Below are 8,484 nucleotides of genomic sequence, written 5' to 3' on the forward strand. Positions count from 1 at the left end.
AAATGTTAAGGGTTCCTGCATCACTTGGGATCTTGGGTTTGTTCTTTGGAAGTATCACATCTCCTGAAATGTTTGCTGACCTCACCCACTATCCTTCCTCTCAGGGCTAAATAAAACAAAAAGTTCCAAGGCAACATTTCAAAATAAATAAGCCAGCACAAAAAAGTCCGTTCCCAAGTTTATTTTGTTTAACTGTAAATGGTTTTCTGTTGCTTCTTATGCGTGATTACATTAAAACAAGAATACTAATTTCTTAATGCACAATAGGGAGAGTAAATGACAGTCATGCTCTAAATATAGCAGTTTAATTGTCTTCAACGGATTCTAATTGTCTTCAACTAAGCTATTGCTGGAAATGGCCAGGTCCTGCTGCAGCTCTTTGCAAAAGCTGTCTAAAAAGGCAGAAACTGTGTTATTGTTTTTATTTATGGAGTTTTTCAGAATTCCCTTGATTTTATTTATTATTCTGGATAGAATCCCTTTCTCCAAATCTCTCAAACTTGCCTTCCCTTCATAGTGGTCTATCAGACATCTCTGTATCCAGGATTTGACAAACTCTTCATAGTTACTTATCTATTTCACATAGTTGTCAAAGTTCATCTCTTCCAGCAGCTTCTTTAGCAAAAAGAACTGAAAGAAGCTTTGGCTGGCGTATTCAAGGGCCTGTTCACTGCTGAGAAAATTGTCAACTATTTCTAGTCCGAGCCTTTTGTTGACATAACCCACCAGGGCAGGTTTGAGACACTGATCGCAGAAATTCCTCACCCTTGTTTGGCTTTCCTTCTTTTCCAAATAGAGATCAGTAAATATGGAGAAATAATGAGGTTTCAGCTTCTCCAGACGTTGCTGAGGATCGTTTTCTTTGATAAAATCTTCATGCATCTTCTGAAATGCCAAGCTGCTTCCCCCAAAACGTGACGCTTCAGGTCAACTTCAAACAAAGGAGAAGTGTGAAGTTGCTCAATATCCTCCTCTTTTAACCTCTCATTAACCATATGCAGCAGTTCTCCACAATAGGTTTCATCATAGTCTGTTTTGGATTTAACTTTTTCTTCAATGTATTTCTTGCATTCAGTCATTAAAGATAGAGCAAACTCTTCAGTTTTACAGTAACATTCCTGTGAGAAGTATTCTGCAACTGCTCTGGTCCATTTTAAATTTAAGTACTCCTTCTTCATTGTGAAAGACTTCATTCTATAATCCAGCAGGCTTTTTGCATGTTGCAGTATCTGTCTGACAGCACCCCCTCTGTGCTTCAGATCCTTTCTCAACTGGAGATCCATATCTTGAACAACTTGACATTTCTGTAAAGTACAGAGCGTTAACTCTGACAAGGTTTCTCGCCACATCGTTTCAAATTCTTTTTTCAGTTTCTCATGGTCTAATTTATCTTCTCCGTTTCGGTATTCAGCCAAGAGTCTGTCAACTTCCCCTTCAATTTTCTGCTTGTACTCAGACTGGATATTGTCTATCTTGTGCTGTCCTCTTCGTATTCGAATTGCTTCCTTACAGTTACTGGTTGAAGAATTTTCAAGTTCTCTTTTGAGGCTATTTGTGCTCCTTTTGAAATCTTCTCTGTACTTTTCTATCAGGTTCAAATTTGGAGCTTCACTTTTAAAATACTGTTCTAAGTTATTCAAGAGCTTCTGTTCTCCCTGCTGTAGCTTCCCTTGTGCTTCCATTTTTAAGCTGTGAAAGAGATCACCCTCTAGTGTCTCTGGCAGCTGATTCGGGATAAAAGTTTCTTTTTCAGATATCCAGAGATACATCTCCTTGCGGAAACCCCATTCCCATTCAGAATACTTCATAGACAGCTGGTGATAGGCTTAAGCTACAAGGCTATTTCTAAAGCTAAAGATGAAGTTCTCATGTTTCACTGACTTCCACAGGCTCTTCAACCATACAATAAAATCAGGAATATCCTTTCCAGCTCTTTTCCGTGAACGGTTCTCTATGAATTCAAACAGGTATTTCTTTAGCTCACACACACTCTCACTGTATCCAGTGTTTACGGGAGCCATGGGAGGGACTCCATGCCGCAAGCCAGGCATGTACCAATTGTGTTTTTCTGGGTCATACTCCACAATATCAGAAAATGCCATTTCCCTGCTTTGCTTTTCCATCCTTGCTGCAGCTTTGGTCATTTCATTCAGCTGCTCCAGGAGGTGTTTCCTGTCCCTCATGTTTTGATCATGAGCAGACACATCACTGACATTCTGGTGCACGAACTGGCAGTTTGGCTGTTGTCCTATTTCCTCCATACTGAGAAATGCATGGACCACAATTTGCAGAACATCCTTCATTTCTGTGGCATTCTCCATGGTCATGTTAACGATGGTGATGTCACTCAGTCCAATCACCAGGGTGGCCAGCTCATTGTCATGTTGATAACTGTCTTCCAGTGCTGTTAGTTCAGGGGCCTTCAGACCTTCAGTGTCTATCACCAGGATGAAATCACAGCCAAGCAGCTCCTGAACAGCTTCTGTAACTTTAATGAGTGTCATGAACACTCCTCGCGTACATCGATCGCTACATTGATCAACTGCAGGCCGAACATGGTGTTGAGAAGAGTCGATTTCCCAGTGCTCTGCACTCCCAGCACTGTTATAACCACCATTCTGGATCTACCCCCTAGTCTGATATGGAGATGAGTTAGAACATCTACTACCCAGTTCATGGGGATGTTGGAGGCATCTCCATCGATCAGCTCCACAGGAAACCCTTCCAGCATCAGGTCAGCTGCTGTGCATGGGAGATGGGAGAATGGTCTTTGGCTTTCTTCCATTTTCCCTTCTTTAACCATTGAGCATTCAGCGTCATAGAACTGTCCCAACTCACGCATGAAATGCTCCACCCCCAAGGAACTATCGATATTAATTTATCTAATTCCTCCATCTGTTTTCGGTCCACTCCTGGAGTTTCACATTTCTCTTTATAGTCTGCCCACATTTCAGAAAGATTCCCCCTAGCAATATTATCCAGGCTAAATTTCATCCATTTCAGAAAGTAATGTTTCTCCACTGGATTCAACTGTACTATTCCATTGATAAACTTAATCAAACCATTAGTACGGTCACACTGATTCCGCTGTCTACGTATCTCTAACCATTTCTGTTTCAGCACAGATTTATAGTCTTCAATGGCCACGTCCCCTTGCCTTTTCATTTGGCACATCTCTTTTTCCAATTGAGCCAAGTTTTTCCATGGGTCTCCTTGCAGGCTCAGCATTTCCCTTTTGTATTTTGCCCCATCTCTTATTTCTGCAGTGATTTCTTCAGTATATTTCCTCGCACACTGACATGCCTGACACTCCTCATCCACCTGGATTCCTAGGTCACGTGCCGTCACAGCCATGGCTTCCAAACTCACTGTCTTCGGAGATGAATTCACTATGGTTCCTATGGTGGACTTCACCTTTTTCCACAAATCCTGCATTATTCATGGTACTATCTTTCACCAGTATTAGTGATTTGCTCAGTTTCAACACTGAGGACAGCTTATTAAGAAATCCCAGAGTTTCTTTGGGTTTCTTATTCTTGCAGTTGAGGATGAAGTAATATTTAGAGCTGGATTTTTTCAGAGATGATAACAGCTCGTATTCTCTCTCACTGATGCTCTCGGTAACTATGAACACTGCGGAGGAGACCGCTGTTAAAAAGCTAAACTGTAGCCAGTGGGACTCAATGTCTCCGTGCAGATTTGTAACTGCAATGGGTTCTGGGAAAAGATCAGAAATTTCCATTCCCCCAGGGAAATACCAGGAAATCTCAACCAGCCCATCTGCGATTTTCTGAAGGAAGTTCCCAGACTCCATGTCCCAATGGATAAAGAAATCGTGGTGCTGCTGGGAGGGGCTGAGAACCTCATTGAGGAGTTGGGACTTGGAGAAGCTGCAGCTCCCCATCCACAGAAAAGAAATCATTGGCATTTCTGTGAGCACCAGGCTCTCCTCTCTGAACCCTCTGCTCTGTGCCAGGGAGTGCGGCCTCCACTTCCTCACAATGTCCCTCATGACCCACAGTAGTAGGGTGCCCTTGGGGGTGTTGAGGGCGGGTAGCAGCAGAGGGAGGGCAAACTGGCACATGGACATTTTGGACAGGATCTCCTGCTGTAGGAAACTGAGCAAAGCAGAACAGCACAAAGAACATCAAGAGATTGCAGAGAAACTTTCATCTCAGTGTCACTAAAACAGAAAGTGCCATCAGTATGCAGTTTCTCCTCATAATCATCCATTTCTTCTTCAGGAGCCTTGTGCCCAATGCTTGTATTTCTGGCCGTCCCATTCAGAGCCATGACCTTCCTCAGGAAATGCCAAGGTAAATCACCTAATGCCTCTGGAATTCTGTTCTTGATGCTTTCTGGGCAGATCTCCAAAACATCCCTCAGCCTGATCTTGATGCTTCTGTGCTTCTCCAGGTTTAATCTGGACAGGACATCTTGAAATGCTTTACTTCTTTCTGCAGAAGGAAGTTAAAACAAACCAAAATTTCAGAGTAGAAAATGGTGACTTTATATACAGTTTACTTATTCCATAGACAGCCTGATGTTTGTAATTTAAAGAAAAGCAGTACCCAGTAACAGATGACTTATACATCCTGGGTTCAATTCTTCTCTTACTTATATTGGTATAACAAAAATGAAGCCAATGGGATTACTTCCATGCAAATAAAACATAGTTCTGGCCCACTTTGAACTCCACTAGGTTGGTTTGCATTGTTTGATCCCAATCCTTATCCTCAGCACAGTGCAGAGTCCACTTGAAAATGGCTTAAGTGGCCAACTGAGAATTTCCTAGAAAATCTTCCAGTATAACCAGCTCTATGACATCCCAGCTCACAGCTACTGGAGGAGGGGGCATAGACTCAGGACCCTGTCTCTGTGGTGATCCCAGAAGCTGGAATGATCCCTTGTCTGCTCTAAGCTGCTGCTCAGGATCAGACTGGTGCCTGGCAGTCTGAGGATCAGGTGGCTGTGATGGTAGCCTACACCCGTCACCCTGAGCTGTGCTGGGCATCAATGGCTCATCCGGAGGATCTGACCCTTTATTTCCCTTTCAGCAGTCAGTGCAGATTACACCTTCTGGGAAGACTTATTTTTGATTTTCTTCATATCTTCCTCCATCTCTTTGCTGGGACATGTCTTTTACAGGTGTAGCTAACAGCACTGTGGCTTTGCTTACCTCCCAGCGACCAAATAAGTCCCTTCACTCACGCTACTTCCTCTGTCCTTTTGGGGAGCTGTGAGTACTGTCATTACTTACAAAGCAAATTTACCCACACTGCAACATGGGGAGCTAATGCTAAGACACCTCCAGGCCAGTCCTGGTACGGTAATGTCTCCAGTGCAGTGTTAGGGTATTTGGACCTGATAAACGATTAACCCATTTATTATGTGTTATAGAGACATTATTAAGGTCACAAGAGCAAACTATTCCACTGCACAGGAAAGATAGGAAGAGTGGCAAGAGACCACCCTGGCTTAACCAGGAGATCTTCCATGATCTAAAAATAAAAAAAAAGAATCCTACAAAAAGTGGAAACTAGGTCAGATGACAAAGGATGAATACAAACCAACAACACAAGTATGTAGGGGCAAAATTAGAAAGGCCAAGGCACAAAAGGAAATCAAACAAGCTAGAGACATAAAGGGTAACAAGAAAACATTCTACAAATACATTAGAAGCAAGAGGAAGACCAAGGACAGAGTAGGCCCATTACTCAATGAAGACAAAAAAGCAATAACAGAAAATGTGGAAATGGCAGACGTGCTTAATGACTTCTTTGTTTCGGTTTTCACTAAGAAGGTTGGTGGCAATTGGATGCCTAACATAGTGAACACCAGTGAAAATGGGGTAGGTTCAAAACAGGGAAAGAGCAAGTTGAAAATTACTTAGACAAGTGAGATGTCTTCAAGTCACTAGAGCCCAATGAAGTGCAACCTAGAATACACAAGGAGCTGACTGAGGAGAAATCTGAGCCATTAGCTATTATCTTTGAAAAGTCATGGAAGACGGGTGATATTCCAGAAGACTGGAAAAGGGCACATATAGTGCCTATCTATAAAAAGGGAAATAAGGACAACCCAGGGAATTACAGACCAGTAAGCTTAACTTCTGGACCCGGAAAGATAATGGAGCAAATAATGAAGGAATCAATTTGCAAACATCTAGAAGATAATAAGGCGATATGTAATAGTCAGCATGGATTTGTCAAGAACAAATCATATCAAACTGACCTGATAGTTTTCTTTGACAGGCTGACGACTGTGTGGATGGGGGGAAGCTGTAGATGTGGTATATCGAGACTTTAGTAAGGCATCTGATATAGTCTCAAATGACCTTCTCATTAAAAAACTAGGGAAATACAACCATGATGGAGCTATTATAAGGTTGGTGCATAACTGGTTGGATAACCATTCCCAGAGTAGTTATCAATGGCTCACAGTCATGCTGGAAGGGCATAACGAGTGGGCTTCTGCAAGGATCAGTTCTGGGTCTAGTTCTGTTCAATATAGTCATCAATGATTTAGATAATGGCATAGAGAGTACACTTATAAAATTTGCAGACGATACCAAGGTGGGAGGAGTTGCAAGTGCTTTGGAGGATAGGATTGTAATTGAAAATGAGCTGGACAAACTGGAGAAATGGTCTGAGGTAACTAGGACGAAATTCAATAAGAACAAATGCAAAATATTCCACTTAGGAAGGAACAATCAGTTGTACATGTACAAAATGGAAAATGACTGCCTGGGAAGGATTACTGCAAAAAAGGGATCAAGAGGTCAGAGTGGACCACAAGCTAAATATGAGTTAACAGTGTAAGACTGTTGCAAAAAAAAAAAAAAAAAACTCATTCTGGGATGTATTAGCAGGAGTGTTGTAAGCAAGTCATGCAAAGTAATTCTTCTGCTCCAGTCCACGTTGATTATGCCTCAGCTGGAGTATTGTGTCCAGTTCTGGGTGCCACATTTCAGTAAAGATGTGGACAAACTGGAAAAAGTCCAGAGAAGAGCAACAAAAATGATTCAAGATCTAGAAAGCATGACCTATGAGGGAAGATTGAAAAAATTGGGTTTGTTTAGTCTGGAAAAGAGAAGACTGAGAAGGGACATGATAACAGTTTTCAAGTACCTAAAAGGTTGTTATAAGGAGGAGGAAGAAAAATTATTTTCCTATCCTCTGGTGATTGGACAAGAAGCAATTGGCTTAAATTGCAGCAAGGGAAGTTTTGATAGGAAATTTTTCCTAATGTCCGAACTGTCAGGGTGGTTAAGCACTGGAATAAATTGCCTAGGGAGGTTGTGGAATCTCCGTCATTGGAGATTTTTAAGAGCAGGTTAGACAAACACCTGTCAGGGGTGGTCTAGATGGTGCTTGGTCATGCCATGAGGGCAGGGGACTGGACTTGATGACCTCTCGAGGTCCCTTCCAGTCCTATGCTTCTATAATGAAGCACCAGCTCTACTTTAGTTTAGATTGAGAAGCCCTTTCTACTAAAATGTTAATTCTTCTAAGTGCTGTAAGATCTGTATGCTTACTTGGACTGTCTTGAAATTTGTTGTCTCATGGGGGAACAGGATAGGGTTAGTGACCCAAATTTCGGGGTCATTTGAGCAAGGAGTTCCCCAGACACAGCTCGTCAAAAACACAGCATTTTGCAAAATCAGCAGTCTTATAATGGAGGGGATTGTGCACCACAGAGCTCAACATCCCCTACTTGATCTCAGTCACTCAGCATTTATTTCAGCCAGTGTGTGGCACTCACTGCCCGTTTGAGGAAGCAATACTGAAAACATCTATTAAAGGAAACCTTTGGCTTTCTAGAACACTGCGTGCAAACACTCATGAGCCAAAGAGATTGAAACGTGCATGTGCTGTGAGCCTAGGCAAGAGTCTTTCCAGACAGTCCACTCTCACAGTAGCTGGATGGCTCAAGTACATTTGAGCCCTACTCTACTCCACAGTATTAACAACCTTCCTCAGAATACCATCCTTGCCACCATGGATGTCACTTTCCTATACACCAATATCCCTCACAATGATAGGATAGCTGCCTGCCCCAAATATTTAAAAGACAGTGGACAACCATCAATTATCCATCCCAAACACATAGCCAAACTCATCCAGTTCATCCTCGCCTGTCATAGATTTACCTTCAACAATAAACATTTTGTCCAAAGCATGAGAACAGCCAGGGGTACTAGGATGGCTCCCCAATATGCTAACCTCTTCATGGGTCATCCTGAAGAAGAATTTCTGGAGAAGTGCATCATGAAACCAGTGATATACCTGAGAAATTTTCATCCTATGGGAAGACAGCTTAAACTCCCTCAGACTTCCACCACAACTTCAACAACCACCACCCATCCATTAAACTCTCTGGAGCTTTCCCACAACTTCTGGACAACACAATCAGCTTCAACAATGGAACCCTACAGACAACCATCTACAAGAAACCCATGGATCACCACACCTACCTTCATAG

General features: G+C 42.3%; 1 pseudogene; it reads right to left on the reverse strand.

Moving 5' to 3' along the window:
* Positions 1-324: 324 nt before the first annotated feature.
* On the reverse strand, positions 325-8,168 carry LOC142072414 (up-regulator of cell proliferation-like; annotated as a pseudogene).
* Between the last annotated feature and the right edge of the window lie 316 nt (positions 8,169-8,484).

This window comes from Caretta caretta, chromosome 6 (assembly GCF_965140235.1).
Source record: "Caretta caretta isolate rCarCar2 chromosome 6, rCarCar1.hap1, whole genome shotgun sequence".
Taxonomy (NCBI): Eukaryota; Metazoa; Chordata; order Testudines; family Cheloniidae; genus Caretta; species Caretta caretta.